This window comes from Thermobia domestica, chromosome 2 (genome assembly GCF_964235325.1).
Source record: "Thermobia domestica chromosome 2, izTheDome1.hap1.1, whole genome shotgun sequence".
Classification (NCBI taxonomy): Eukaryota; Metazoa; Arthropoda; class Insecta; order Zygentoma; family Lepismatidae; genus Thermobia; species Thermobia domestica.
In genome coordinates, this window is record NC_137455.1 from 133825017 (window position 1) to 133843904 (window position 18888).

Below are 18888 nucleotides of genomic sequence, written 5' to 3' on the forward strand. Positions count from 1 at the left end.
TTTTGGTAACAAAGCTTTTATAATTACACCTGAATATTCTACAAGTTAGTTTATTACATGCCTTACTGTTCAATGATATTCAGTTATTTTTATTACAGTTATTTTCCTTAAAATGTACAGTAGAATACTTTCTACATGAGTTTTGTTTAAATTTGGGTAGTTGCGGAGGTGTCTCTTGAAGTTGCGGAACCCCTCCCCGAAATCCCTAGGTTTTTACCAAATTTTAGGGCAACTTTAAAACTTTTAATACCATTATTATTATTATTATTATTATTATTATTATTATTTATAATAATAATAATAATAATTATTATTATTATTATTATTAATATTACTTAAGTGTTTTTAATTTAATGGTTCACCCTGTTCCACCCAACACCCGCCTAGTGGGCCTTGTACTGAACAAACACCGTGTGTGTAGGTTTTCTCCAGGTTACGCTTCCTCCCACTTTCTTTATTCCAATATTTCTTTCATTCTCATCATCGACGTGTTCTTTAGGTTACCCGGGATGACCATTACTTGAAAATAAATTTTCTTACGCCTCTCGTGAGTTCTGTGTCCCTACTTTCTACATGAAATTTGCCTCGAAACTTTCCGTTTTAACATTTAGCTAGTTGTAGGGATGTATGCAGAGGGTATGTTCTGTTGGTCCAGACACTTTCCTAACAGCACAAGATGTGGTAGGCATGTGTCATTTAGGTGTCCCAACTACTTCTTATGTACCCTACACTTGGCACATATGATATCCATGTGCTAAGTATGTACTTCAGCTACCTACAGTTTTAGGTAGTTGTTACACCTAATTGATATTTGCAACGATGTACCACAAATATAGCATTTATATATCTCGCTCAATTTCTCACTTTAACAGTCATTTGTTTTTATGTCGGCATCTGGGACATATATCTGTCATGTTCTAGTTTCCTTTAGGTACATACTGCTTCAGGTACCCTAACAGCACAAGATGTGTGCGGCATGCTACATTTATGTGTTCTATATTCATCTCCGACTTTTGATGCATTTGTTACTTCTTTTTCTAAGCGATTGTGTACTAGAAGCAACAAACACACCAACTTTATTAGATGGCAACTGTCACCGATCATTTGAAAGTAAATATGGAAAATCCATGAAATAAAGTAAACAGACACTCGTTTTTTGTTATAACATTAAATGGCTGGCAGATTTTATCTGATCCCGAACGGTTATTGTCAAATATACGCTGTTAAAGGAGAACTCTGATTACTAAAATTTAAAAAAAGCCTCAACAATCTATGCCTCTACTAGCGACGTTCTAATCATCGCCTTCGTGGCGAAGTCGGAAGAGTACGTGGGTAGTGATCCAAATTTGGTGGTCCATATCTCGGCTCACCCTGACGTATATTTTTAAATGCTTAAAGTGTTTTTAGATCACCTTAATGTAAATACATTACGCATATACTAGATTTAACACATTTTGGGTGAGTAATTTCGTGGTTCATTGACGTTTACAGCATGGGAACATACCTAGAACATAATATGCATCTTCTCCAGGTACATGTCAGGCATTGCCTAGGGGCGGACATACACTGTGACTACCACTTGCCATCCATGTTCTCTTTCAGAGGTACAAAAGGATATACTGGACACATTCCGATGTACCTGAGAGAACATCATAAGCATATGCCTGGTATGTAATTGTCTTGTTAGGGTTCTCTCCAATCCGGCTATTTTGTAACTTCTGCCTAACGCTAATTGCGATTTTACAGATTTTAATGCAATTTGACTCATACGGAATTTATCTTCTATATTATTATTATTATTATTATTATTATTATTATTATTATTATTATTATTATTATTATTATTATTATTATTATTATTGTATATTTGAGGCTTCAATGTTACGTTCTATCCCAATGCAAATAAGCATACTTAAGAAAAGCATAAGTTAAGAAAAATGAAAAGAATTCTTTTAGATCCTCTATGAGAATGAATTACCTTCTAAGAGATACTTTGTACGGAAAAGAGAGGAAAAAGAAGTGTCAGCTACTGGACAATATGAAAATCGGACCTTGAAATGCCGTAACAGAAAATAAGTAGGATTTGTCTTCATTACGATATACACTAACACTATTTCTTTGGGTAAAAACATAGAATTATACATGCGTTATATTGATATTTTAACAAAATATACATACACATATAAAAAAGAATAGTTCCTATTTACCAACTTTGGTTGAACGAAAATATGGAACGTGTTGAAATTGGCGAACGAAAATATTATTTTTATTTCTAGTAAGAGGGGAAGAACTTAATAACAATTCCACACTGACGTTCAGACAAAATTTATGACTCATACTAGGCCTGAAGGATGACCCGTTTGTATTCATGAATTGTTTCCGAAACATGCGAAGTTTTCGGACAGTAGAAATCGAGATTGCAGACTGGGACGTCATTTTAGTGTTTCCCTTGTGAATGAAGTCGTTTCAACTCTAACTTGTAAGGACGAGAGAAATTGACTATTTTTCATGTTGTTACACAGCAGAAATATCTACATTCTAAATTATAAAATATTTCTGAATATCCTCTGAAGGACTCGAACCGTAGATCGCTAATTCACGAAACAAATGCTCAAGCCTATAACCTAAGACCAGTCTTTTAAGTAAGAGTCAAGAAACACTCGACTATGTAGCAAATTGCAAACGTTTACGATTCCAATATGTTATTAACGATGAAACACTGATTTTGCCCATGATAAAATACTATAGTCCAGGGAATTAAATTTTAATTTTTTTTAAAAAAGATATAAAGTATTTCCATAACTTATCTCTATTATATTCGGTGATTCTCGTTTTACAGGTATTTCCAGTAACCTTGAACGACATTGACACGAACACAGATACATCGAGAACATGCAATATTTCAGACTCTCCCACCTTGAATCGAAACTGAGACCCCGCCAACTGAACTATCTGATGGGTGAGGTGCCTGGTTCGTTCCCAAGGCGAGTAAGTTTCAGACGGACAACATCGTGTTCGTGGGGTTTCTCGGGACACTCCCACTTTCTCATTCCACCATTTCGTCCTTCATAATTAGCTTGCTTCATAGTCTCCCTCAACCTAACAGGAATAATCGTTGAACATTAAACGTAAAGATTTCATGTTCAAGCTGTTAACGCAAACCGATCCGAATCAAAAAACAGATGTATTTTCTATTGCTCATTAACGTCTTTTACCAAGAAATATGTAGAAAAAACGTGGGGAATCGTAATTCCAATCAAAAGTGAAACAGCAGGCTCATAATACATTAACCTAAATCGAAACAATTACATATCGTTTGAAACTTTTCCAAAATATGTACGGATATTCTGAAAAATGCCAATCAGAGTTGGAGTGGGTCAACCTGGCCCCTGTAAACGTCTGTGGTTGGTTGCGAGCCTGGTTCTTACCTTCTGGTGTATGTATTGTGTTCTAATAGAAGAAAATTGTCACTTTGTTGGGGTTGAAGAAGAAAATTGAAGAAGCAGTTGAGGTTAAATTTATATCATAGTAGTCAAGGTGCAACAAAACGAACCCTGCGGGACTTCTAATCCGTTACTACTACTGCTACTTCTTCTTCTTCTTCTTCTACAATGGAATCTTATAGCAAAACTGCACATGAACATAAGTAAATCACATTTTGGGCGTTATTCTTTATAAAAATAAAAAAGTTCCTGACCCTGGTTTGAACTTACGCCAAAAGCAATTATAATTACAAGTGCACTGCGCTAGTACGCACTGTCACCAATAACGTAGTAACAGTTAGATGATTACTGCTGTATATATACGCTACGTGACGACATACTGATAACTGCAACTAACCCCCTCCTATGAGTAGATTTAATAGTGGTTTAAAAATATGCTTCTGAATACCGGTGAATTTGTCTACGTTTTACTTTCAAGGCCTCCATTACAATTTTTCATTTATTTCTGTTTACTTACCTGAGATGAGTATCTCTAGGTGAAAAAAGAACTTGAGATATTCTTGGATATTAATATTTGTAATTGTAATAGTAGCAATAGGACTTATACTACTACTTGGCTTTCGAGACTATGAGTTTCTAGAGGAGCTAACTACAGGAAACAATACTGTACAGTCGCCCCTTGTCGGTCTGAGAGCTCAGATAATGTACTTATAAATGACGTGATTGGGGATGACAGAACCGACAAGTTGCGCCCAGGATTTACAAACATAGAACTTAATAAAACGTGAGGTACGGGATCTAACCTGGGTTGCATTTAAATAAAATCTCACATGTACAAAAGAAACAGACTGTGATGTTAAAGGGAATGAAAAGGGGTAAGAAGGGAGTAACTTTCAGGATAGGTTAACCTACTTGCACTTAGTTGCAGGTCTGATTGTTGCCCTCTTGACGATTCCTCCAGCGGGCCGACATCCGTCCATCTCTGTGTGTGGCTGGCTGGTCGTTCAAGTAATCAAAGGTTAAGAGTCAATTAATCCCGGACTGAGAAACCAACTTTACGAAACAGTAATTTTAGTTAGAGTCGAAACTTCTTCTCAAAAGTCAATACATCGTCGTTAACAGTTATCTGACGTTAGCTGAAACAAAGGTGCTCTATAGGACACAGCAAGGTTATATCAGTCGTGAAATCTAAAATGAGGTTCGCGGTCTACATCTTAACTCGTTTCTAACTCCATGTCGACTGCCCTTTCCAAAAATCTCTCAATCGATTTTATATAGCGTTCTTTCCGGGTTCATATCCTCGATTATTCACTCTGATTTGCGTCTCGACGAAAAAGTGCGTGCTCGTAGATTAACCAAGCTAAGGTGATGGTAGGAATGCGGACGGGAAAGCGGACTTAGAAAAAAAGTCGAAAGGTGATTTAACTTAAAATGAATGGTAATTCTTTTCACTGTAATGTTCTTTCTAAAATAAAATGTCCCATTGTTCAAAATAAGATACTTTGCCATGTGTCCAAATACACATATATTCACCCCCCCCTGAAATCAAAGTCTCGAATGAAAACATTTCGGAGACAAACAGAAAAATCACTTTTTAGTTTTTCTAATAAAAAAGTAGCATCTTTGTAGTTCCATTCATTCTTCATGATAAAAACACAGCAGCAAATATAGTCTGGAAAGAATCATATGATGAAAAATAATGAGTACAGCATAAATTTTCACACACTAACACAGTTGATAGCAGAACAGTCAATGCCAAATGACGTAAGCACAGCAACGTCGATGTTGTAAACACAGCATCACTAAGCACAAAATGTAGGTCTGGAAATCACAGGGACAATGTCCTTACGCATCACATAGCTGGAAAGTTCATTCAGTACAAGTAGATTATTGGAGTAGGATAGACAGGTATACAATAGTAACATCACAAAATTTAGGGAATACAGTCAATGACTGCCCAAAACACGTAAGATATGAGAATGGGGACAATAATTGGATAAAATAATGGAATGAATAAAATCGACGAAAAATCAGGGGGAAAATGCAAAGTAATAACTAAACCATAATCCATACTATATATCTATGTATAGTAAATAAAAACTCCAATTCCAATAAAATTGCAACTCTATAATCAAAATAATCATTACGCAGTAGAAGAAAAATTAATCTAGCTGTGCATAGAAAGAACAGATAAAACAACACAAAAGAATGTTGATATCAGGTTTTGGAAAAACGAATTGTGGAGAATTTAGTTCCACAATGACCGACGTATTGGCAGAGTTATAGCCCTGGCTATTAAAACCTTAAAAGAAATCAACATGACAGACTATCACCAAACATATTCCTAAATCCCTAACTAAATATGCGCTAAAAGGGAAAAAACTTCTTTCTTATATGAAAGTAAAAGTACGTATAACCACAGGCAAAATGTGGAATCAAGTCAATTCTTCAAATATACAGAAATATGTATATATCATATAACCACAAATCTTTGTCATACATGAATCTCAAGTGATCTTCATGGTGAAATACGCAAATGTACATTATACACTGCAGACAATGAAAAATTGACCATTCCAAAAGATCACTAAAATCACACAAGAGGTTATAGCAGTATATATTCCTTTGAAAAGAATACATTGACCGAGTATGTTCCCAAAAACTAATAACAAATCGTAGGATCAAATCAAAATCCAGAGAAAGAAAAACTTCATTCTTCTTTACATCCACATTTGGGTCATAAAATGCATCTTGAAAAATGCAAAAAAAACGTAGGAATTCCTTCTTCACCACTATCATAACATAGATAGCATACAAATGTCAATTCACAGTTGCATCTATCTCCCTAGTTTTCTTCTGCTAAACGTAATGTATTAATAAGATATTGATTTGGCGCCTAGATACTATTTTATTCAGTTTGTAAGCCGTTGATAAGATGACCAGGAAGAAAAATGTGTTCTACAAAATTAACCAACAGTTCTAAGTGACTGAAGAAACAATGATGTCTATATGAGTACTCCTTTTTCTCCTCTTCGTTGTAATTGTTGTTGCCGGCAAGACTTAGAAACACAAACAAACCAAAGAAATTCCATAATGACATGGCCAGTGTGAAAACAAAATTCGTCATCAACTGCACAGAAGTTCGTAATCCATCAAATCTTCCTTTGAGAACCGTCTTCTTTCTTTCCTCTTTTTTTTTAAAGAAAACTTCATTGCATAGAAACAGCTTCCGCTTCTTTTCCTTCTTCCAAGGGAAAATACACAGGTAAAAGACGCTGATAGAGATCCCAATTCTCATTGTCGAAAATACACAATACAATACGGTCTACGTTGTCCATATGATCCTCTAAAAATTTTCGTGTACTCAACAATTCAATTCTCGCAGCAGGTTCCTTAGGGAAATGAAACGCACCAGCAGCGATGCAAGGAAAAGCCACAGTTGAAAACTGATTTTTCAACACAAAATCAAAACAATTGTTATAACAATTCTCCAAAGTCTTCTTGTTCGCATCTCTGGGACCACATGTCAATAATACATGATCAGCGGGGAGATTATAACTTGGAGCAATCTTCACTTGTCCTGGTTTTGAAGAACGTATTTTCTCACAATCTTTACGAAATTCTTCTCCTGCAGCTTCTTGAATACTTCTATCTGCTCCTCCGAATGGAATAAGTAATTCATTCTTGGGGTTGACAACAGCGTCAGCATTGATCATAGCAATATCTCCACGAAAAACACTGATTTTCTTGTTGATTGCAGAATTGGCACCAAACTTCGGTTTCAAACCGGAAAAATTCTTCCCTGTTTCAGCCCAAGTGGGTAATTGGTTGGTAATCACCTCACGAAGATTCACAGATGGAATATCTTCTTTTTCTATCAGGTTTACCGCAGGATTAAAAACAATTTCACAATGCTCATTTTCTCTCTCTTTCTTCTGTTTCTCTTCCTGTACTTCGGCACAGCAGACATTCGCAGTAGCATCCTCGACAACGTCTTGTATATCGAAAACAACATCATCTTCTTCTCCATTTCCTCGTTTTCCTTCTCCTGTCTCTCGTAGTACTTCTTCAATCTTTGTACTGGAGTCGAATCAACCTTGTATCTTCCTCGCGCAGTCTTGAACTTAACAAAATAGGAATTTGGGTGTTCAATATCTTGAATTATTCGTGGACCAAAATAACGTCCACTGAAAGCTCTGGTGGGTCCTTTCTTCACGGTGCTGTCCAAAATCCATACTTTCTCTCCGATTTTTAAATTGGGTTTCGAATGACGTTTGTCATAAAATTTCGTTGCCGTCTTATGTCTCTGGAACCAATTATCATGGGCTTTGTCTTGTATTTCTCCAAGTTGCTGTAAACGTTCAGCATTGTCCTGAAATTGACAAGGGATGTCCAAAATTGCTTCATGTAGCATTCTACATCTGAATCGATTGAAAAGTTCAAAGGGGCTGTATGCAGAGGATAAATTGACAGTTAAATTATGGGCTAACACAACAGATGGCAGCAGTTCGACCCATTTTTCTTAATCTTTATTACATAACGCAGATTTCAGTCTCTGTTAAATGTTTCGGATAGCTATCTCAGCAGTCCCGTTAGCGTAATGAGCTTGAACATTTACAAATCGAATCTTAGCTCCAATCATTGCACACAACTCCTTGAATAGGTTACTTGTAAAACATGGACCTTTGTCAGTGACTAATTCTTTAAAAATACCATATTTAAAAATTACATTTTCATAAAGGAAACTACTTACAGAAGGCGCTGTTATATCTGCTAATGAACCACAAATAGTATACCAAGTACCAGCATGGAGAACGACAATCAAATATTTGTGTCTCAAAATATTACTCCAGGAGTACACCCCTCCAATGTCTACAAAAATGCGATAGAAGGGCGGCACTTGAGGATACGTTTGCAATGTACCATAAGCAGAACCAGGTTTATTTTTGCTTGACTCACAAATTAAACATTCCTTACATTTCTGATAGATATATTGTTTCATATTAGGGTAATACACAGATTTCACTAAAAGATCATACGTTTTAGAAAAGCCTCCGTGACTTGAACCAATGGCAGAAGCATGAGCCGCATCAAAAACTTAATAGCGTAATGAAACAGGTACAGCAACTAAAAATTTCATACCACTAGATGTTTTTTGTTTTCTATACGAAATTCCATCTTTAACCGTGAAATAAAATGCCTGTCTTTCCATTTTTGGATTTTTCTTTTTTTGTTTTGTAACCAATCAAAAATATCCTTATAAAACGGGTACTTTATTTGTTCATTTCTGAGAGAAGGCTCGTCATTTAGCATATTGTTACACTCAGTAACAGTGGAAGAAAATACTCGAGGGTCTTCCTCATTTTGTTGCTCGTCAGAAATGTCCCTGGGGCACGAGAAAAACGTGAAAATGCATCAGCTTCTATGTTAGACACCCTAGATATGTGTGTAACAGTAAAGTTATACTGTTCAATAAAACTAACCCACCTAGCAAATTTACCTACATTTTTTGTGTTTCAAAAACAAAAGACTCTTACAATCTGTTTTCAAAAAAAGTGACGTCCTAGCAAAAAGTAACGAAAGGATCTAAAGGCATATATAATACTCAAACGTTCAAGTTCATAAGGGTGTCTAGACTTCTCGCTTTTACTTAAGCTACGGCTACAGTAAGCAATGGGTGCTAACTCTAGGTCATCAGGTGAACATATAGGTTGTTTGAGCACGGCAGCAAGACCGCGTGTTGATGCATCACAGAACAAGTATACAGGGTGTTTCGAATTATAATTCATTAAATATGGAGAGTTTATGATAAGGTCTTTAATTTTCTAAAAAGCATCTTGTTGTTTTTGTGTCCATTTAAACGGTACATCCTTTCTGAGAAGTGAGTTCAAACGCTCCGCAATTTCAGAAAAATTAGGTAAGAATCGTCTTACAGAGCTAACTAATCCTAGAAAACTTTTCACATGCTTTTTCGTTTTCGGACGTTCATAATTATTAATGGAGTCTGTTATTTTCTTGGAAATTCGCAAGCCATCGTACGAAATATCGTGTCCCAAAACGTTAATAAAAAATAAGCCAATTTCGTTTTTTTCTGGTGCAAGTTTAAGACCACGTTCTCTAATTCGTTGAAATAACTTCTTCGTGAGATTGATAACATCCTCAAAAGTATTTCTCCCCAAAAAACATCAAGGTACCCGAAAATTTGTTCAGATTCTAATCCTTCCAGTGTCATTCTCACTAATCTGTTTAAGCCAGCGGAACTATTAATAAGACCCTGTGGGAGCGCTGTAAAACAAAAGGAACCAACTCCTGGGATTGAAAAGGCAGTGACATGTTGGTATTCCTTCGCGATCTTCACCTGGAAGAAACTACTGAGCAAGTCAGAGCAGCACAGATAGCGACACTTACTAAGACGCGAAATATTGTCTTCTATCGACGGTACAGGAAAACTGTCTGGTGCAATGTGTAAATTGATCCCTCTACAGTCCAAACAAAATCTGAAAGATCCAGACTTCTTTTTCACGAGAAGAATAGGCGAGTTATAACTCGAGATACACCTCCTAATAACCTTTTGTTTGAGCAAAGTATCAATCTGTTTTTTAACTTCTTCTCTTAAGTGGAAGGAAAACTGATTGGTGTGAACTGGGACGTTATCTAGCATTTTACTTCATGTACGTAGCCCTTGGCTACTCCAAAATCATCCTCTGACCAAGAAAAACAATCCTTATACTCCTCTATAACAGAATAAAGCATTTGCTTCTGTTCGTCAGAAAGTTGAGGGTTAATGTCCACACGCTTGACGTCAAAACAAGCAGGAAGATTAGTGTTGTCTTCTTTACTGGCTAAATCATGATTTTTAACACTATCTGTATCATTTGGGTAATGCGCACCCGGCCTAATGTCAATAGCTGCACCTAAATGAAGATTTTTCTCTAAACTCAACTTTTTGTTGGTTGGGTTGACTACTCTAATAACAGGACTTATTGACAAAAATTTCGGCTTTAGAACAGATTTTCTCATTGGGTTGCAAATTATTTTAACTCCCACTAAATCATTAATTTTACGAACAGGTACTGAAACGCTGGAATTTGGTGGCAAAGTAACAGATTTCGCCGTTATGAAATACGCTTGCATTAAGTTCGCTGTTTGTTCCGAAACTGTGCCTGTAGCATGACTTTCAGGTAGCGCGTGTTCAGTAGGCTTCCCAAACCTAACTATGTGAACTACGTGAATATCCTGGTTAATAGTAACATGCTGAGGAAGTAACCAATTATTCTCCAACAAAACAGAATATGCAAAATTGTCTACAGCTCTAAAAGTATGCGTAAATGAATAGCCGTCAATTTTGAACTTCAGCACAGCTAACGTGTTAGTTTCAAGCCTTTACCCGAGATGCCACGGATAATAGTACGTCTTTTAACAAGTCTAGTGTTCGGAGGAAGAAGTTCCCTAGTGCAAATTGAAATTTGACTACCAGAGTCCAACAACGCTTTATACTATTTGTTTCCAATAGTAATTTTGATACAAGGCAGAATCCTATCCCTAACAATAGGCGTAGTTATCGTGTGGGCCTTAAAATCACCATTCCCTGAACTATTTCCGCTATGTAAAAATTACAATTAGTTCTTCCCTTGAATTGTACCATATTGCACTCTAATACTTTAGCCGGACAGTGTATTTTGTTATTCGCGTGAGACGTACTATGATTCCCTTTGTGCTTGTTCTGTGTGTTCTTAGCAATAACAGAAGTATTCGTTGTGGAGCTCATTCTATTATGCATATTATTATTATTCTTGGCACTCACCTTCAGAGGAACGAAAAGAAGAAAAAGAGCTACATTTCTGTTGATGAGGCGGGATAGAATCTACAGACTGTTGATCACCGCATTCTTTCCCAGCGGATAATATATCGTAATGCAAACGTGCAAGCATTTCTTTTTTTCCTGTTGTTCTTCGAGAGGAAATGAAGCATGAGAATTATCGAGCAATGAAACATCAGCTATCTTGGTGATAAATTCTTGTGTACTATACTGCAAGACTTGTTCTTTCGAATTAGCTTTAATAAGCGTCTTATAATTCACAATTAACTCAGCTGACTGTTCTTGTAATAGAAATTCACAAAACGCATCAACGAATGGAAACGATTTGTTGCATGTAAGCTTAAAATACTGAGGCAATAACCCTTCAATAAGGAAATTGATGTTGTATAGGCATGGCTTTATCAAAACTGAGTATGAGATCTAGCTTCTCATAAATATGTGTCATAATAGGTTCCTCTTCTTTTTGATCTCTAGAACGAATGGTGTGTTCCGTTCTTCTTAACTACAAAACCTCCAAATAATGTAATCATACGTCTCTTTGTGTCTACATACGACAAGATCACAAATTCGTCTGTCCTAGTTAAAGCTAAAAACCACGCTAAGGCTCCGTCCCGTAATAGACATGGAAGCAAATGACGCTTCTTCACTGCATTGAACTCATAAATGACGAAGTAAGATTCGAAATACTCAAAAAAAACGAATAACGTCTTCCCCATACTTGCCATGAAAAAATGTGGGGCGCACAGTCGAATCTAGAGACGTAAGTCGAGCTTGTCACATAATATTAGAATTCACCATTTTCTCTAAATATCTCTAAATAGAATAAGTAAAAATGCACATAAAACAAAATAACACAACAAATAGAGAGGGTGGAGGGAGGGTGGTAAAACAATTAGAATTTCATCAAATCCTAACGGTGGGCGGCAAACAAACTAATGCAAAATAAATCTTAATTATGTTCAGCTAAATGGGAAAAGTCGAGGGTCACAGATATGTGAGCTTACACACAAATTAAAACCACATCTGCGCCATGTGGAGTCGCCCCTTGTCGGTCTGAGAGCTCAGATAATATACTTATAAATGACGTGATTGGGGATGACAGAACCGACAAGTTGCGCCCAGGATTTACAAACATAGAACTTAATAAAACGTGAGGTACGGGATCTAACCTGGGTTGCATTTAAATAAAATCTCACATGTACAAAAGTAACAGACTGTGATATTAAAGGGGATGAAAAGGGGTAAGAAGGGAGTAACTTTCAGGATAGGTTAACCTACTTGCACTTAGTTGCAGGTCTGATTGTTGCCCTCTTGACGATTCCTCCAACGGGCCGACGTCCGTCCATCTCTGTGTGTGGCTGGCTGGTCGTTCAAGTAATCAAAGGTTAAGAGTCAACGAAACCCGAACTGAGAAACCAACTTTATGAAGACCGTAATTTTAGTTAGAGTCGAAACTTCTTCTCAAAAATCAATACATCGTCGTTAACAGTTATCTGACGTTAGCTGAAACAAAGGTGCTCTATAGGACACAGCAAGGTTATATCAGTCGTGAAATCCAAAATGAGGTTCGCGGTCTACATCTTAACTCGTTTCTAACTCCATGTCGACTGCCCTTTCCAAAAGTCTCTCAATCGATTTTGTATAGCGTTCTTTCCGGGTTCATATCCTCGGTTATTCACTCTGATTTGCGTCTCGATGAAAAAGTGCGTGCTCGTAGATTTACCAAGTTAAGGTGATGGTATGAATGCGGACGGGAAAGCAATCTGTTGTTTTATTAATTGAGAAATTACGAACGTAAGAAGTAAATGACAGACAGCAAAGGCAAATGAACTTAGAAAAAATGTCGAAAGGTGATTTAACTTAAAATGAATGGTAATTCTTTTCACTGTAATGTTCTTTCTAAAATAAAATGTCCCATTGTTCAAAATAAGATACTTTGCCATGTGACGAAATATACATATATTCACAATACATTTTTCGAACACTGTAATATATAAATTATTATATAAAAATGAAATAACTATGTGTGCCTAATCATTATGGCCAAATTGCAGTCAAATGAAGTGAATTTTGGTATATAGTTCGGCCTTAATTCAAATTTGGATTTTATCATCTTGCTTTCATTGTAATAATATACTAAAATATAGTGGGAATCCGAATTGTTAAGAAAAAAATGAGTACCTTAGAAGCCCTTCAAGTTACGAAGCTGGAATTCAGCATGTTATCTCTTTACTAAAAATGAACAGAACGTCTCCTAGCATTTTTAAACACCTCCTTTATGGGGATTGATGGTACTTTCTTTATATGGTAAATTGATAGTGGGTTAGTTTGTAAAAATAATCGAATACAATCGATATTAGTTGAGACACAAACAATACAGTGCTTCGTATCATATTTAAATATATGTTTAGCATCAGGGGCGGATTCAGGACGCACCTCTGCGGGGGCGGTGGGTTGTACTGCTGCTACTTATAGCTAGTTTTAAGAGCTCCGAACTCTGGGTTTTATTTACATACAAAATAAGAATGTTTCCTCTTCTGAGAGGCGATTGCCTTCCTGGATCCGCCGCTGCTTATCATGCGTTTTCTACTATAATAATTGCTGAAGCTTGTTTATTACATTGAGAGCTTAAAGCACAGGGCAATCAACCCATAAATTTGTAACCAAAATAGACATAAAATTTGCAATATAGGCTTCTGTACATTGGTCTACTGACCTTGAATTGGGACCTTAAAAATTTAATCATTTTTCCACTGAAAAGTATCGATAATTCAACAAGGAAGCAATTAGACCTTGATAATTTAATTGAAATTCATCGTAATTGTACCCATAACAAACACTTTACCATTTTATATCTTAAAGGTTAGATCCATCGTTATTGTAACAGAACAGTGCTTGAGGGATTGACGGTAGAAATTCGAACTCCGATTAGTTAGAATTTCACAATGTGATTGTATTACAAGTGTAAACTCTTTAGTCGGTAAAGAGGCATTAAATCATATGTCACAGTTGATGACGATGCGTTTTGGTGGGTCAATGGTTCATGGTGGATGGTGGGAGGGAGTGAGTAACAGTGGGTGTTGGGTCATGGATCAGAATGGGTTACGTTGGGTGGTCGGTCGTGGGTCACAGTGGGTGCTGGTTTAGTGGGTTGTGGATCAAGGTTTCATTGACCCACGCCATCTCTGGGTTAACTGGTTTGGGTTCGGTTTAACATTGAAACAGAATGTGTCCGTTCATTTCAGAAAACGAACCCTAGTTTGGTGCAGTTGTGTTTGAAAATAGACACTACATTGACACTTTTCAGGATAACCGTATATATTTTCGTAAAGTTCCAAACGATATGTAGTGGTTTCGTTTTAGGTTAAGGTATTACGAGTCTGCTGTTTCAGTTTTGAATGGAATGGAACACGATTCACCATGTTCTCTCTCTCTCTCGATATATATATATATATATATATATATATATATATATATATATATATATGCAGGGTGTTTCAGATAAAACATCCAGTGCTTATAAATCCGAAATGGCTGAGAATAAAAAGATGAAACAAAAACTGAGATAGGAAAATGTCATAGGGCGCATCACATGGTGTTGTCGTGGTGACCCACAAGGCCCTCCTTCAAGGGGAACCAGGGGCCAACTTCAAATTTTCAAATGGGAATATGTATTGAATCATACCTCATTCAATAGACCTTGAAATACGAAACAACCTTTGTAGGAAACAATTTTCGATTTGGGGCACCGTTTTCAAAATGGCCGCAAAAGTTCCGGGATCAGTTTGAAGTTGACACCTGGGCTCCCTTCACGGAGTATCCTGAGGGTCACCACAACAACACCACTTGATATGCTTTATCATCGTTTCTATCTCAGTTTTTGTTTCATCTCTCTATTCTCAGCCGTTTCTGATTTATGCCTATAAGATCTGGACGTTTTATCTGATACAGGACATTTTTGCGGCCATTTTCAAAACGGTGGCCCAGATCGAAAATTGTTTCGTACAAAAGTTGTTTCGTTTTCCAAGTACTATTAAATGAGGTATGATTCAATATATGTTCCCATTTGAAAATTTTAAGTTGGCCCCTGGGCCCCCTTGAAGGAGGGCCTTGTGGGTCACCACGACAACACCATGTGATGTACCCTATGACATTTTCCTATCTCAGTTTTTGTTTCATCTTTTTATTCTCAGCCATTTCGGATTTATAAGCACTGGACGTTTTATCTGAAACACCCTATATATATATATATATATATATATATATATATATATATATATATATATATATATATATATATATATATGAAAACACGTTAATGTAGCAATAGAAAATACAATGCTTTTCGGTTCGGATTGGTTTAGGTTAACAGCTTGAACATGAAATCTTTATGTTTTATGTTCAACGATTACGGCTGTTAGTTTGAGGAAGACTATGATTAAAACAGGTGAATTAGGGGAAGGTCGTCTAGTATCGGACACCTTAGCTTTTTTTTAGTATGTTAGGCTGAAAAATAGCTATATCAAATTACTTAATGCACAAAATGATACCTTGATATCTTATACACAAGATGTTAAAGGTGATTCGAGAGGTAAAACTAATAATATATATTTTTGTAAAAAATCAAAGCTAACAAAAATTAGCGTTCTTAAAATGTGGAGGGTGGTATCGGCTAAACATAAAACTAGGGATAATTGATTTTTTGAGGTAATTTAATAACAGAACAAATTGCAGTTATTAGCTGTTTACTTACAGATGTTCTTACATACAAAATACAGTATTATTACGCTTAGCAACACAGCCTAAAATAAAAGTAAAAATACATCTTCGTCTCATCAAGAGTTGTTATGTTTTATTTTGACAAATCACAATGATAAAACAGTCTGCCTTCAAAATTTGCACATTGTTAATGGACCAAATCCTTACATATATTGAGCCGTATCCAATTATCAAAAGACTCCCCTCAGATTATGATGTTAATTTTTCAGAAAGTTTGCAAACTAGTTTAAAAAATTCTGTTCCTCTTAGTGGCATCAGAATAGTTAACTATACAAAGCCTTTACATGATTGTATAGTATTTCTTCTTGGTCACGTTCTACTAAATGTGCCTTTGTTTTCCGAGCAGCGAGGCTTAGCTGTTATCTCCTTCCCTTCCGACAGTTTTCCGACACAATCTCCTAAATACACTCCTAAATGTACTCTAAGGAACACCATATCTATCACTGGCCGCTCGTGCTTCTTTGTGACTAACTTTGCCCATGGCAAACTTTATATTTTCTTCATCCAAATGGCCACCTATTTTCCTCGTGGTTTCTTGAATAACCAGAAACCATTACAAACGTCATGTTTACTTACCAGTATTTTGCCACCCTATACCACCCGATTCCATTTTGTCCGATACCAGAAGAAAGACTTGCAATTTATGAATGGCTAACTACTGGCTTGTAACAACGCAAATTCAACTATACGCCTAAATTATAATAAATATACACCCTAATAAATGCTGTGATAGCAATGATATATCAATACATCCACTTTGTGACAAGTTGCAGCCACACAAATCTATTTCCATGCACCTGACTACTCGCAAAAATACGAAAACCTTGAAACACGAGATACACCGTTCATAGAACAAATCCACTATGGCGTTCGTTTGGCTAATTCATTCCGATCAACTCAATGTATGCTTGACAGGTGCCGCCTTACGCAGAAAATAACAGAAAAAGAAACACACTGCTGAACAAGACTGCACTTATTTAATATAAAACACATTAAATATAAAATCTCATTATTAAAAAAGTGCAGTCTTGTTCAGCAGTGTGTTTATTTTTCTGATTTTATTCGCAAGACGTTGACTATGATTGTGTGTCAGTTAGAAAATAACAAAAACTGCTTTTGTCCGATACCAGACGACTTTCCCCCATGATGGACGAATTGTTGTAATAAGAAAGTGGGAGTGTCCCAAGAAAGCTCACGAGCACGATGTGTCCGTCTGAACCTTACTTACCTTGGGAAAGAACCAGGCACCCCACCCATCAGATAGTTCAGTAGGCGGGGGTCTCAGTTTAGGTTCCCGGTAGAAGAGCCTTTGAAATATTACATGTTTTCAATGTATCTGTGTTTGTGTACCTGTCGTTCAAGGTTACTGGAAATATCTGTAAAACGAGAATCACCGAATATAATAGAGATAAGTTAAGGAGATACTTTAGATCTTTTTTTAAAAAAAATTTAAACTTTAATTCCCTGGACTATAGTATTTTATCATGACCGAAATCAGTGTTTCATCATTAATAATATATTGGAATTGTAACCATTTGCAATTTGCTATATAGACGAGAGTTTCTCGACTCTTATTTAAAATACCGGTCTTAGGTTAGTGGCTTGAGCATTCGTTTCGTGAGTTAGGGATTCGTGGTTGAAATCCATCCGAGGATATTCAGAAAAAAATGTAATTTAGAATGTAGGTATTTCCGATGTATAAGAACATGAAAAATAGTCAATTTCTCTCGTTCTTACAAGATACAGTTGAAACGACTTCCTTCACAAGGGAAAAACTAACAACATGACATCCCAGTTTGTAATTTTAATTTCTACTGTCTGAAAACTTCGCATGTTTCGCAAACAATTCATGAATACAAACGGATCATCTTTCAGGCCTAGTATGAGTCACAAATTTGTCTGAAACGTCATTGTGGAATTGTTGTTAAGTTCTTTCCGTCTTACTAGAAATAATAATAATATTTTCGTTCGCCATTTTCAACACGTTCCATATATTCGTTCAACCAAAATTGGTAAATAGTAACTATTCTTTTTATATTTGTATGTATATTTTGTTAAAATATCAATGTAACGTATACATAATCCAAATTCTTTTAGCCAAAGAAAGCGTGTTACTATGTATCTTGGTGAAGACAAATCCTACTTAATTTCTGTCTAGACATCTTCTATACAAAGTTTCGATTTTAATATTGTCCAGGAGCTGACATCTTGTTTCTCTCCTCTGGTTTCCTTTCGGGCACTAATCGCACTTATCCTATCTCTATCTCTTCTCCTTTTTTCTTTTCCTATCAACTTCAGTACACTAATTTTCCTAGCAATAGGACGTAATATTGAGGTCCTAGATTTTCAGTAGTAATAACAATAATAATAATAAGTAATAATAATAATAATAAGTAATAATAATAATAATAATAATAATAATAATAATGGTATTTAAAATTTTAAAGTTGCCTAAAATTAGACAAAACTTACAGATAAGTCGTGATTTCGGGAGGATGTCTGCACCTCCAGGACACACCTTCGCAACTATTAAATTTTTAAACCAAAGCGTTCCACTGAAGTTTCGTGTAGAAAATATTCTACTGTACGTTTTAAGGAAGATAACTGTAAAAGAAATAACTTAATATCACAAAACACTAAGGCATATAATCTACTAAATTTTAGGATGTGCAGAAGTAATTATAAAAGCTTTGCTACAAAAATACTTACACAGACCGTAATAAATTCAATGAGCTCCGAAATACGAAGTAAAATATAGTATATAATATTCAGTCTACAAAGCAATTGTTACTTAAAGAATGGCCATACGCTATTTCGAGAATCGAGATAAAACGAGAAATGTTTACG